General features: G+C 40.2%; 1 pseudogene; it reads right to left on the bottom strand.

Moving 5' to 3' along the window:
- Positions 1–14,535, bottom strand: part of LOC108707460 — a 56,253-nt pseudogene extending 41,718 nt beyond the window's left edge.
- Positions 14,536–15,712: the final 1,177 nt, after the last annotated feature.

Below are 15,712 nucleotides of genomic sequence, written 5' to 3'. Positions count from 1 at the left end.
CACCAAGCAACCCAAATCACCAATCCAGCCACTGACATTATAAACCAGCCTCCTTTGTCCACAGTTTGATTCAGACAAAGGGTAGGGTGGCATCCCTACTTTGCCTGCATGTTGGACAACACTGATACAAACAAACCCCCAAAACATTGTAGAGCACATATTTCCCAAATTCATCGATTTACTTGTATGCAAACATGCACTTAGAGGTCATACATCCAGAAGGTCCACCAGACGTGTGGCCAGTGAATCGGATTCAAGCATCATTTTTAATACATGCTCTTGTTATGCAACCCCACTCTGAAAGTTCTAGACGAATTTGCATCAAAATACAAATGAAATTGCAGCCATTTTAACAAACGGAATTTTCCCTGAGGTACAAAATGCCCCCAACTCTTCGTAAACATCAACTGATACCTCACAATGTTTGTCATCTTAGCAAGCTTCCCCCTTGTTTATATTTTCTTGTAAAAGTTCAACAAAACCCCTTAAGATAGCCCTGACTAAAAATAGACATTCAGCAAAAGGAGAGTAACCCTGGTTTATTTAAACATTCTTTTGTGGTTCCTATCAATGGAAAACACATATAAACATCTCATTAAAAAAAACAAAACCATTGGTGATAATTAGATTGAGAAATGTTCATGATGAAGGGCTTGTAGTAAGAGGGTGAGAGTGAAATGCATGAGACCTCCCTAACAGACCTCTGTGACTGTTGTTTCCCTGCATCTCTCCACATAAAGTAGGTGAGAGGTTACTGGGTAAGAGGCCATTGTGTACAAGGGTCAGTCTTTGTCTGGACACTGTTAGAAGATTCTTGCCCTCCCCTAACATTCCCCACAGACACAGCAGCCTCCCACACTCACTCTATACTATATCCTGTACATGCCGAAATGTCATAAGATTTCTCTCAGCTGAGTCATGACTGAGCATCTGGCTCTAACACATTCCTATAACTCTGCCTGGTAGGGACATGGTTACGGTAACTGGAAGATGTGTAGGGTTTTTTTTTTTTTAAATGAAGAAAGAAAGAAAGAAAGAAAGAAAGAAAGAAAGAAAGAAAGAAAGAAAGAAAAAGAATTGTGCAATCGTTCATATTTTTGGAAAAAAATCTGTTTAACCTTTGTACCACATAAAAAAAATTAATGCATAATAATATAAATATTACTATTAAAATGACAAATATATTGTTTCTCAATTCATGTATGCGATCTGGTATCTGGAAACCCACAATCCAGAAAGCTCTGAGTCCAATTTAAGCGAATACACAAAGGGGACCTGTTATTTAGAATGATCAGAACTTGGGGTTTTCCAGACATGGGATCTTTCCTGTTATTTGAACCTCCACACCTTAAGTCTATTAAAAAATTATTTTAAGGTTAATTAAACCCAATGGAATTTTTTTTAATCTCCAATAAGGACTAAGTATATCTTTGCCAGGATTACATTCAAGGTGCAGTTTTATTATTATTAAAGAGAAAAAAGGAAATCATTGTTAAAATTTTGAGTTATTTGATTAAGATGGAGTCTATGGGAGATGGCATTTTCGTAATTCAGAACACAGATCCAATAACTGTAATTCTTTGACTACTTACATGTATTTTGATGGCAAAAGTTAGTTAAAACATTGTTTTTTAATGTTTAAATACTTTAAATAAAGTTAACTAACAGTGTTAGTAAATATTATAAAGATCCCTTACTGTATATACTGTATAAAAAGAAAGCCCAGGTCACAAGCATTCGGGACTTTAGATATCATACCTCTAATGTGTGCATTCACTTTACTTTTCTATGTACAAGAAAACTGTGGTGTGGCCATACACTGGCAAATTTATAGTTTCCGATTCAGGTCCTTAAGACTGATTTGGCAGCTTATCTGCACATGTATGGGCCTCCCCGATCAATATCTGGCCAGAAACAGCGCCGGATTTGCTGGGCGGGCACCCTAGGTGGCACGATCCGTGCGGTCCTATCGCCCGCCCGCACAAACTCATGTAGTCGCATGCTGGGCGGCATGCTGCCCCGAAAAATGTGCCGCCCTAGGCCTGGGCCTATGTGGCCTCACCACAAATCAGGGCCTGGCCAGAAATCAGGCAGATCTCAACCGGGGAGGCCTGATCTTTCTGTCTGATTGAGGACCGCATCGGCTCATTGATGCAGTCCTCGCACTGACTTTTTGTTTCCCCTCCATTGTAATGCGATCATTTGACCCTAGGGCCAATCAATCGCATTACCTATCGCCCACCCAAGGTGGGCCTGTTGGAGGTAAGATTCGCTCTTTGGCAACCTAGCCAAACTAGCGCGTCTTCCAGTGTATATCTGCCTAAAGAAGAAGCTGGGATTCATTTAATTAATAGGTGATAATTATTTTAGGCTGATAAAGCTCTATAAGGCCTGGACTTCAGTGCATACCAATGTCTAAATAATATAAGTAACAGGCAATAGAATAACTTGCATTCCAGTAAGCCATTCCATTCGTCTGTCTCATTTACTATTGTGCCATCACTTCTGCAACAGCTGTAGGGGAAGCCATCAGCATGTCTCGGAAGCTCCCTGTTCTGAGATGCTATCAGGACTGGTACTGTTTGTATTCCCAGTACTGAATGCAGGAACATTAATCAGACAACCAGTACATTATGTTGTAATAATTGGTATAGTTGTTTCTCCCTTCTATACAGCTTGTGCTCAGCTAGGACAAGATGAAACTAGAATAATTAGTAATGCCTATTATGGGTTTTTTTCCTCAGATCAGATGATTTCCCCCTGATATTCACTTAGGAAAAAGCCGTTCCAATTACTTGAACCTAAGTTAAAGGTAAAGTTAAAATTTAAGGGCCACTAATTAATCTGTTTAAATTGTAATTAGTTTTGCTCATGCCCAGTTTGCAACCCCACGGCTCTGCGTCACATTGTAGGGGAAAAAGACAGTGGGTTGTGCTAAATGGCACTTGCCACTTATGAAAAGCTCTTCTCGCACTCCCTGGCCTTCGTGGTGATTGCCCGGTGCACGGAGACGGGGGGGGGGGGTCGGCATCCTCTGGCACTCAAAGGGCAGGTGCAAGCAGGGACAAGCCCTTGCGTTTATTCACAGAAAAAGCAACGTTTCGGGGTCAGACCCCTTTATCAAGCATAACTTGATAACTTGATAAAGGGGTCTGACCCCGAAACGTTGCTTTTTCTGTGAATAAACGCAAGGGCCTGTCCCTGCTTGCACCTGCCCTTTGAGTGCCAGTGATTTCTTACCCACTTGCCACTTATACCACTTTAGTGAATGATTCCTATAGATCTGCCTTTTTAATGTACATGTTAGACTTGATTTTATAAAAAGAGAAGTAGTACTGGGGTCCCTTGAGCCTCTGTACTCTATTCCTTGCTCCTAATTCATATACAGTAAATATGTGCAACCATTCATAGGCATAGGGCAAGGCAATATAAACCCTACCTATCTACTGCTCTCACACTGTTCTGCACTGTCATTGCTTAATATGTAAGTTTCTATGTACTGTAAGTTACATATCTAGACAAGTCAATGAAGTCTTTTACGGAAGTTGTTATGTAAATTAATTTTTAACATAGGTTATTTTTAACTTACCAGGCTCAGGACAACAGACCCACTCTCAACCCCCCACAATGGCAGCCCTGATGTTATGCACCATTAAAGGAGAAGGAAAGGCTAAAGTTTAGTAAGCTTTAGTAGAAAGGTCTATATAAATACACCAGTAAACTTCACAAACTCATGCTGCTCTGAGTCCTCTGTCAAAAGAAACAACACATTTCTTATTGTGTTCTGTATCAGGCTTCCTGTTTTCAGCATAAACCTCCAGGGCTAGGGCTTGAGTATTCTCAGTTTGCTCCTCTCTCTCTCTCCCTCCTTCCCTCCCTCCCTGCTGTAATATGAGCCCAGAGCTGTGAGTGAGCAGGGAGAGACTCAGGCAGGAAGTGATGTCACACCAAGCTAATGTGGCAGCTGCTAGCCTAAACAAACAGAGATAGCTTCTAGAGCTGTTTACTCAGGTATGGTAAAGCATTCTGCGAATTGATATAGTGTTATATCTTGCACTACTGTGTCTAATCTATTGGCAATAAACTGCTTCAGTAGCTTTCCTTCTCCTTTAAGGGTAGGGGCAGACGGGCAGATTCATGGAGATATAGTCGCCCTGGCGACTAATCGCCTCTTCTGCGAGGTGACAATCTCCCCGAACTGCCTTTTTCCTGCCTTCCGCCTGCTTGAATGAGAAAATGCCAGCGCAATGCACTCGCGGCGCTTCGATTTCCGAAATCACCAGTTCAAGCGATTGTCGCCCTGCAGAAGAGGCGATTAGTCGCCAGGCGACTAAATCTTCCTGAATCTGCCCGTCTGCCCTTAGCCTAAAGGAGAAGGAAAGTCCCAATGACTTGCACCCCTAAGTTATTGTAATCGTTTATAACCTAATACCCTGGGGCCGATGTTCCTGTCCCCACCCATTGTTCTTCTCAGAAACACCATGGAGCAATACTCATTTAAAATCTTGGGGCCAACACATGTGCAGCAGAATGAATAGCCGGCTTTTCTGTTACATAGTTACATAGTTAAATTGGGTTGAAAAAGACAAAGTCCATCAAGTTCAACCCCTCTAAATGAAAACCCAGGATGCATACACACGCCCCTGCATACCTTCAAATAAATTATTCACTAAGCAGCGAAAATACGATAGCCACGCCTTCGCCGCACTTCGCCAGGGCACCGCTAAGTCACTAAAATCCAAAGTTGCGCTCAGGGAGGCGAAAGGTAGCGAAGTTGCACTAGCGTCAAGCAAAGAGAAGTTACGCCAGCGATGCCTAATTTGCATACGGCGCCAAGTTAAAGTACAATGGACGTATATGTAGCAGCAAATACATTACACTATACAAGGCTGGGAAAGCTTTATAAAATAAAATAGAGTTGTTATTTTGCCCTATACATGTGCCCACTGTATAATTTAGGTGCCATATGTTAGGAAAGTAGGGTGCCCCCAAAAAATGTTACAATCTTTTTCAGCCTATCACCCTTAAAAAAGTAAAAGACGCCAGCGTTTTTTTGAAGCAAGCCCTATCTACTCTATTGCACTTCGCCTGGTCTGACGTGGCGAAGGCAAGTCTGGCGCAAGAGGTAAAGTTCAGTAAAATGCACAAGTTAGTGAATTAGTGTAGTTACGTCACTTCGCCTGGCATAAGGGTGCGAAGTAGCGCTAGAGTAGGTCCACTACGCTACCAAATTTACACCAGCGCCCGTTAGTAAATTGGTGAAGTAACGAAATGACGTCACGCTGCCGAATTTGTGCTCGCATTAGCTGCTTTGGGCTTTAGTAAATTTGCCCCTATGCCTGTCCAAGAAATCATCCAGAATCAGCCATCACATCACCCATCAGTGCATTCGACAACAAAGGATGTTGTATGTGTGTTCTTAATGTGGTATGATGTGTTCTATGTGCACCTTGTTCTATACCCTTCATTGCCCACACACACTGCTTTACTATCACATTTGCCTTTAGGTTTGGTGCTGCCCAGTGCCCATAGGCTGGTGTGCAGTACCCAAGCACTTGTGTCAGTTGTGTATCTTGCAAATGGATTCAGCTTAATCTTGGGAGAGAGAAGCACAAGAGAAGTTTAAACGTGACACAACCCGGTAGTCAGATTTTTTAGTTCAACCCCACTCTTTGAGGTCCAACATTTGGGCAGGTGCCCTTTAGCCCACAACAAGTTAAAAGATGTATCAAAACTTTGCAACTTCAGCTAGTTTCTTGAATATCTAGAGAAGAAAATAAATGTTCACCCAATATTTTACTGTAACTATTAAATTAGGCCCCCTTCCAGGAGTTGGTAAAAGAACAAAGAGCATTCTCCCCAAAGCTCACCCTAATTGGCCTTAGGTGCTGACCCCACTTGGAGGGCTTTCCCAGAATTTAGGAACACTACAGAGGATCACTCCTAGCTGTGCTTTAAGGCCCAGTGGATGAGATTCAGTCTCTAGGGCTTTAAAGGAGAACTAAAGCTTAAGTAGTAGGCTAGAAATGTTGTACATTATGTTTTGAGCTTCTGTACCAGCCCAAGGCAAACACAGCCCTTTAGCAGGGAAGATCTATGTCTCCAAAGATGCCCCATCTTCTTTTCTGCTGATTCACTGCTGATGCTCAGTGCTGCTGTCAGTTATTGAGCTTAGGGACCAACTCACAATATACAGTACACATAGAATATAAATGTCACAATATAAGGCTGGTTAGTAATTAATACAGATAATTACTACATGGCAGCACAGAAACCAGTGCAATTAGCATCAGAATTTAATATTTAGCCCTGTAGCATCAATTTATATTACAGACCAACCTCATTTTCTGCTTGATAATTTGCAACAACCCCTAAATTTAACTTTTCAACAGCTGCTCAGAGCCCACTAAGCATGTGAGTGTCATCTATGAGCAGATTAGCAAAGTAGCATTGCAGGGAAGACATTTCATAGAAAGCAGACAAACAGAATTGTGATTGGTTATCTTGTATACATGAGTGATAGTAATCAGACAGTGGCTACAGTATCTGGAATGCTCAGGACCTGGAGTTTTCCAGATACGGGATCCTTCTGTATTTTGTCTACTAAAAATAATTTAAATATTATTAAATTATTATAGGTACTGTTTTTATTATTACAAAGAAAAAGGTAATTATTTTTAAAATATAGAATGATCTTGTTAAAATGGACTATCTGTATAAAGACATTTTAATTACCATAGCCAGAGCCGGGCCACACTGCGCAGGCGCCCTAGGCAACCTGGGCCAACGCTGCGCCTGCTGAATGTGCGCATGCGCAAGTTGAAGCCAGCGCGCATGCGCAAGTTGACGCTGGCGCGCATGCGCGTGTTAACACCAACGCGCATGCGCAGAAGCGGTAATCGGCGTGCGCACATGCGCAGAAGCATCAATCGCGTGCAAGAAGACGGGGAATGAGAGGACCGGACATGGGGTAGGCGACAGAGCAGGTACGTGCCTGGCGCCCCCCCAGCTTTGTGCCCTAGGCACGTGCCTACTCTGCCTACCCCTAGTTCCGGCCCTGACCATAGCATAGTCACCAAAACAAATAAATAATGATTGATAATAATGCATTAGAAAGATTTTCAAATCTGGCTAACCCTTTTGCAAAAGATAAAAAAAAGTTTCCCCTTACTGCTTTTTTTAATATTTTATTCCCTAAAATCTAGAATACACTCTGCCCCTGTATTAACAGAAGTTCATATTTTAATTCCAGATATTCAGATGCCTGCTCATGAAGTAAATGCACGGGGTCTAAAACATGACAGACCTTTAGAAGTCCTTGAAGCACTGATCAGATGAGCTTTTCTCTTTAATCCATTAACTGCCAAAAAAACACCTGCCCTTGGCAGTTTAATTCGGGATCTTCTCTGTGACAATGACGAGAGGGATGGCAGCTGTGAACTAATCATTCAGAGGTAAAGACCAATGATTTATGTGCACACCAAACTGCAAGAGCAACATGTTCAGCCTTGTACCACCAGGGAGGATTCAGTTAATATACAGTTTTTGTGATTTACCAAAATGTGCATGGTTGGTAACTATTTGTTTTTTTTACTAAGATTGTTTCACTGGTGCAGTAAAATGTAGCAGGCTAAAGACTGGCATTTTCTTATATTACAGAGTAGTTTACAATTTGTAGGTCCTTATTATTATTATTATTATTATTGTTATTAACACAAGCACCAAGTTATACATCAAACATACAATTACATAAAAACTGAGGTAAAGTGGGTACTCATTAGTGCCTCTTAGATTAGATCTTTATGATTTTCATAACACATTATAAAGAAAATGGAATCAATAATCAAACACAGCATGGCTAAAGATCATTCATACATAATACTGTATATGATGATTTTAACTTATACATGAAAGATTCTGAAAGCAACAATACTAGCCTCAAAAAAAATAGGTTTGTGAGGTTTATTTTTATACCTCAAATGAACTCACAACTCAAATGTTTAAAATTTATGTAAAAAACTTGAATCAGTGTAGTCAGGGTGAAAAACTAGGATACTTGAATTGATCAAGTTTTTGGCGGAAAAAAACTCAAATTGCAAAACGTACCGAAAAAAAATTGATCATGAAGGCTACAAACATCTTTAAATGGTTCAAGGGAGTATCTGGAGTATTTTCGGATTCAAGCTACTTTCAACTTTGGGGTATAATAACTCTTAAAAAATTCAAGGTTTTTTTAACCCAAAAAATTCAAGTTTTAACTGAAAAATACCCTGAAAAACTCGCCTTTGATAAATAACACTTTTGGTGTCAGACTACAGCCTGCTAAGCATAGTTAAACATTGCATAAAACAAATATTGCAGCATGTCTGAAATCAGCAGCACAGGATCATGATAAAGCCCATGCAAACAAGAATCCCAAGGACATGGCAATCAATATACAGTACATGTGGATTCTAGACAGTGAAGAACAATAGGAATCAACTAAAATTATTTTATATCCATAGTACCTCTGACAATTTTAATGAAACCTCCAGTGATTCCTTTTCTGGCCCAGCCAATTAAAACCCCAGTGAGAACATTCTCTACACAACGGCTGAGAAAATGACCATAAAAACTCTAGATCAAATACATATTCCCAGCCAGAGCCAATTAGGAGCAGATTTATCAAAATGTAAGTTTAGAGCTTTATAAATAAAAACTCACCCACATTCTATTTATTCCTATGGGGTTTTTAGAACTGTATCTATCAAATGGTGAGTTCTAACTCTCAACCAGTGATAAATACAATTCTTAAATTGTATTGTTGCCACCTGTCTGGATTTTAACAATTCAGGTTCTGTTCATTGCGTTTATCCATATATCATTTATACAGTATCTACCAATAAAATATAATAGACAGAGGCACAAAATTAAAGCAGAAAAAAAGTGTGTAGGGGTAGAAATATTTTACCTAAGCCCCAACAGTCATGTTCTAAAGCTGGCCATAGACACACAGATCCAATTGTACGAATCCAGGATTCGTACGATTTTCGGATCGTGTGTGGAGTGTGCCGACATCTTTCGATCCAGCGGAGATTGGTCGTTTGGTGAATCGGTCAGGGTTGATTTTGACCCGACCGATCCCGCCGGAGCCCATTGCGCATCGTAATCGGATCGTCCGGCCATATGGCCGAAGAATCAGATTACACCCGATATAGCCATGCTCGTTAATGGCATATCGGGGAAAGATCCGCTCATTTGGCGATGTTGTCAAACGAGCGGATCTTTGCGTTTATGGCCACCTTAACTCTACCTGCTACCCTCCAGCTGTTGAACTGTGCCAATACATGGCCCATTGAAAGCTGCTGACAGGTGATGATCAAGGGCCCATGTACGGGGCCCTTGATTGGCTTCACTGTTTTGAGTTTTTATATTCAATTGGACAGGTTTAAAAATCCCATTGGAGCGAGGTCCTTGCTCTGACTTCCTGTATTCCCATTATTGTGATCATTGGGCCCTCAAGGTGGGCATAATGAGAAAGATCTGCTTGTTTAATGACCTTGCCAAATGAGGGGAACTTCAAGTGTAGGGACAGCTCATGAAAGCTGGCATTGTAAGAATTCATCCAAGTGAAAATTTAACTTTAAATTGCAGTAGCTGACCCACTAAGACCAAATAGCTTGAATACATAAACTAACCAACAGAACCTGCTCAAGCAGGACTTTTTTTATGTAAGGGGATGATAAAAGGTTACCCTCTCGCCTATCATACTCACAGAGAACTCTAATTTAATCTGCCTGTGTCAGTCCAGGGTCAGCTGTGCTTTGGGCCCCAGCCATCAATCTGTGGAGCAAGCTGCTCAGCACGTACCACTCGGACTTGAAGATGCCTTGGGTCACAGAGAGAGAGATTGTGAAACTCCCCTCCAAATAACATGATACGATTAACACATTTTGCCCACACTGGGCATAACACAGTATATAAACTGCCAGCAATAGGTCATATCAAACAACCAAGGTCCCTAGACTGGAATAAGAGGAGGAATCTAGGGAAAAAGCAGATGCATGTGGAACAAAGCACATTCTAAAATTATTTTATTTTATCATGGGATTCTTGTGGCTGTACATTTAACAAAACTCTGGTTTAAAATATTTAAAGGGGTAGTTTACTTGGTGGTCATATCTTACTCTTAAACCTTAAACTTACAGAATCATTTTTATTATGCTGTTGCCATTTAGACATGGATGTAGTACAATTAGGCATGTGCATTAGGCCAATAAAATGTAGCGTTATGTAGCACTGAGCCTCCTGCTAAAAAAATCTTTGGAGGGCATCCTAACCTGCATCCCCTGCTCCCCAACCACACACCCCACTCCCTGCACCCAGCCTGTTGCACATGTTGCCCCAGGGAATACTTAGCAGTCACCTGCTATATTTTGGCTGAAAAACATGGAGATTTGCATTCTAATATTGACCTTTGCACACCACACTTTCTTCTTTAATGAGCCCTCTCATATCCTACACATGCATAAAGGAATTGCATTAAAACAGTATGTTTAGAAAAGAGAGCATGTGTATTTTTCCTTGGGCAAAAGGGGGAGTACATCTTATAGGGTTATATAAATAAGTGGCACTAAGTTTGCCCAGGAGCAGTAACCCAAGACTCGTTTCGCTTGAAAAACAGCGAAAATTCGCCAAATTCATAAAATTTTTGATGTGCAACAAATTTGGAGGTATTTTAGTGCCAAAACTTGGGGGAAAATTTCGCTCATCGCTAATAGCAACCAATCATCAGGTAGAAAAGGGGTACTAGGATAGAATACAAGCCTGAAAGCACCTTTAAATATGGAAATTGAAAATGCAATGTGCACAGATACTGTATGTTGAAATCTATGGTTCACACATATTTCACAAGTTTCCAGTTTTAACAGATTTCTTGCCACAGAAATTACAGGTACTTGACTGCCAACCGCCGTAATTCTACATTTCCAGATCCCTCTGTGGCCTATGGGAAAACAAGATGTGGCTAGAACTAAATGGGTAAACGGCAGTACATTTAAGTAAAAGCTTTTAAAATGTTATTTTATTTAATGAATTACATGGAAATGTTTGTCAGTATTATTAGTATTAAATGTCCATCTATCATTTCTCCTTCAGCAATATTTTATTACCTACCAGGACAGTTCACATGATAAAACTTTGATGTTAGCAGAAAACAGTTTCAAGTTTCTGTTACTAAGCTGGTAATAGTCTAACCTGAATGATGTGAACACAAAATCATATCAAGTCATTTTGCAACAGTTATATAACCTGTAATTAATCCTGCACCATCAATTGCTGAGCTCTCGGCATTTGGAGACGTGTCAAAAATGGTTGGAGGCCTTCTAGAATTTGTCACGGTCACCTTGATCTTAGAGTCTGCTGCCAAACTTGATTTATATAGAAAAAGAGATCAGCTCCTTGTCAAGGGGAAAAGATACAAGTTGTTTTTAGGTGTGCATTGGGCCTGAAGGTGATAGTTGGGCCCTTGCTTCTTTTATTTGTTGGCACAGCTTGTCATTTTGGGCAAATCTACTATAAAGTGAATAAATCCTTTGGTTATGCCACACAGGGGAGATTAGCAGCTGTTTCTTGCAACTGGTAAAAGTTGGTTTCACAGTTTTCACTCACAATGGTATTTGTATTTGTCACGCAGGAAACAATGATAGATATGTCTAGCTAGTTACAACCAATAATCAGGCTATGGATCATGCAGCATTAAGTACCTGCTACCTTCTATGTGTGGTTCGTTGGTACCAACCTGGTACCAGGAACCATGGGGTCCAAAAACTTCTTCCAGGTGACTCATGGAACTCACAAAAGCGGAGAGAGCCCATTTTTGGAGTAAAAGTGGTGGTAAACTGGAGTAAAATACTTTCTCTATATTCACAAACAGAAATCCACCTAAATTCCAACTCAACCGGCACTTTTCATATTTTAGTGGAAGAAAGACAGTTTACAGACACTTTTATGAATTTGTCTTTCAAACTATATAAAAATGGCGCAAAAACGACATTTTAAATTACATTTTCATTGTATAACTCTCCCCTATGTGTCAGATCAATTGTAATTTGTTCTGCTTTGGTTCAGCCAATCTTCGTTTCACCCCTCTTGTAGGTGCCTCATTGGGAAAGAATTAGCATATTAATAGGGATTAGTCCCTATAGTCAGGGCTCAAGTTTGTATGTGTCCATCATAGGCCAATGTTCAGGGGGAGAAGGAACCAAAAGGCTACACATCTCCCCCCTAGACAAGTGTATACCCGGAGGCATTGCACCAATCCAAAATAAGTGCTTAAAAGTAATAAGTGCCTTAAAAAAAAAAATAAGGGTGAGGGGAATTAATAAAAGTGTGGTTGTGTGCAGCCCGACCTATCGGCCGGATTTTAAAAATTTAAATAGCTCCTAGCCAAAAGGCACCGGGGCATATGAGCAATAAGATGCGATTAGAAAGTGCTGAGTGAGCTATAGTACCAGTGCTTACATGATGTCCTGTTTCACCAGTGGTACTCTGGCACCCCAGGTTTGCAAGGCCTGGGGCACATAGCTTGAGCTCAATCTGTATGCCCAAGCCTTTGGCCAGAGGATCAAGCTTTTCTCTGCTTTACCAATGAGGGGCAACTCTATGGACATCCCTTAGCTAGGATGCCTCCCCCCATGATTAGGCAAGATACTACACTTGATCTTAGCCAAAAGGTTTTAGCAGCACTTAGACACTTGACCTAAGATAAACATATTTAGAAAGCCCAGGTTCCCCATCCTTTCTCTAAGGATAGGGACACAAATATAACAAGATCCCCCATCATAGCCCTATGTAATATGCTAAAAGATCACAGAACACAGCTGGTGTTGCTTTATAGGTTACTTTAATGCTTAAGACAATGACAACACTACTCACATGAAGTAATGTAATGGAATGCATACAGTTTGCCCAGAAATAGTAACTCATAGCAATGAATAACATGTTTGCATCCTTCCCTCTACTAGGTATGTATAGAGTATGAGAGTAGCCTACCACCCCTAACAAGATGCCATTCAGTTTCAGGCTCGGTCTCCTAGGGATCACCAGAGAATGTGACACTCTTGGTCCACTCTCACAGCAAGCAGATATAGACAGTGATAAATGTATTTGATTTTCATATAGGTCCACATTGGAAAGGAAATAAGGATGGGCTGATGTAAATCATCTCAGGTTGGGGTCCGGGTAGTTGCCATAAATTGGAGTAAGAGATCAAATGAGTAGGAGAATCCAAGGAGGCTAGTAATTATATAGGGCTGGGAGGGCCTGGTTGCTAATGATTGGTAGGCCTTTCATTGGTTCTCTGGTGGGGCCCTGGCATCCCAGGCTGATATTGGGGGCTAGTTAGGGTAACTTGGAGTCCCTGATGAAACCTTGGCCCCTAATGATAGGTTGAACCTGAAAAGGAGGCTCAAACTGAAAAAGCCCAGCAACACCTGTAATAATCCGTCCTGATAAGCATTGATCTCTTAGAAATAAAAGAGTTCTAATTTTACAATGACATAGTAAAGCAAAGCGAGCCATATCAGACTGAAGGACTGAAATAGGCTTATGAGATTTTCAAGTCAGGCCAACAATAGCTGGTTTTGCTAATAATAATAATAACAATTGTGTTATGAAATAATAAAACACCTATGTGAGATTATTATTACTTTATTACCATGTATTTATAGAGCGCCACCATCTTGCGCAGTGCTTATTATTGTTAATTATTGTTAATACTAACCATCATTTTGTGTAATAAATTGATAAAACAGGAATGGGTTCTTTTTGTGGTGCATCATGTCTCAAAGGGACAGTTTAACTTTCAATTAAAAATCTAGTGTAAGCCACATCATCTGGTCTTCATTGTTATTCTTTTCATGCATTTAAACAGCCTGTGTTCAAAGGTTTCGATCAATATTGAGAAAATATTAACAGCTACTTACGTCCCAGGCATCTCTTTGCTTGAGCTTGGGCTTGCACATGCATGGTAGAGTTCATTTTCCAATTTTAGGGAAAGGTAAGTAGAGTGTAGTGCGCTATTTGTTTTCTCCTTGGTCAGTGTATTTTTAGATCTGTCCCAAAATGTTGCCATGCATCTACTAAAGCTGTTGCTCAATTCTGTAATGTTATACCTGATCAGAAAGAGTCTGTTGTACCTACATCCAACATTCAGTCTATCTAGATGATTAACAGAATCCCTTGTGATAGCCGTGCTTTAACAGGTGGCAAATCTTTCATGCAGTCCACAGATCAGATTTTAATATTTGTTACATTATTTTTAGACATTTATAACCACAGCACTACCATCAGTGATCATGTGTCCCCATACTATTAACTACTAAATTAATTATGAACCCACTGGTTACGCTGCCAACAAGGAGTATGAAGCCCAATGGAAGAAAATGTTCTGTGTATGCATTGCCATGCCCTCACCATCCCATTACACATGAATCCTGCCCACATTCCGCAAAGCCCTGCCCATAATTCTCACAAGCCCTGCCCACAATCCTCACAAGCTCCACCCACTTCGTGACCTGTAAATCGCACTATCCTGTCCATTGCAGTCTCCCTCTGCCCTGGGGTTCCTGATTGAATAGCGGCTATTATTTTATATCCTCAGTCAATTTTAGATGAAATATTCATGTAAACAGAACAGATTTGTTTGCTATTTATATTACAGAAACAGTTTTCCTATGTACATATGTGCTAATTTCACATTTGCCATTCATAATTCCCAATGGTGTGTTTGATGGAATTCAGTATGTATTGTTGTACTGGTATAGGATCTATTATCTGGTATGCTTGAGGCCTGGGGTTTTCTGGATACAGGATCTTTCTGTAATTTGGATCAACATACCGTAAGTCTGCTAATAATCATTTGAACATTAAATAACGGCAATAAGATTTTGCCACCATTGTGGATTCATGAAGCCTAGTTACCATCAAGTACAAAGCACTTTTTTCTTATTACAGAGAAAAGGGAAGTCTTTATTAAAAATTAGAATTATTTGCTTATAATGGAGTCTATGGGAGATGATTATCCCATAATTTGGAGCTTTCTGGATAATAGGTTTCCAGATAAGGGATCCTATGGGACCTGTTATCCAGAATGCTCGGGACCTGGGGTTTTCTGGATAATGGATCTTTTTGTAATTTGGATCTTCATATCTTGTCTACAATAAAATCATGTAAACATTAAATAAACCCGATAGGCTGGTTTTGCTTCCAATAAGGATTAATTATATCTTAGTTGGATCAAGCAAGGTACTGTTTTATTATTACAGAGAAAAAGGAAATAATTTTTACAAATTTTAAAAATGTGATTATAATGGAGTCAATGAGAGATGGCCTTTCCGTAATTCAGAGCTTTCTGGATAATGGGTTTCCAGATAATGGATCCCATATCTGTACTATAACTTATACCATGTGGGCCTGCTATGGTGGGCATTGTGGGAAAAGTAGAAGGCGAACCACAAATTTGCGTGCAATGGTCCATCCATACAAATGCTAGACACAAAAGGCATTTAAGGTTTTTTATCTGAGGAAGAGTTATCTGAAAAGCAAAAGCCTCAAGGAATAAATCAATAAAATATGTAATTTAAAAAATATGTGTCAAATATTACAATTGGTCGTGGTGTGATCAGTAATATGGAGACATGGTCCTGTTCCAAAAACCCACAAAGGTAACCAA

This window comes from Xenopus laevis, chromosome 2L (genome assembly GCF_017654675.1).
Source record: "Xenopus laevis strain J_2021 chromosome 2L, Xenopus_laevis_v10.1, whole genome shotgun sequence".
Classification (NCBI taxonomy): domain Eukaryota; kingdom Metazoa; phylum Chordata; class Amphibia; order Anura; family Pipidae; genus Xenopus; species Xenopus laevis.
This window is presented reverse-complemented; position numbering and strand designations above follow the sequence as displayed.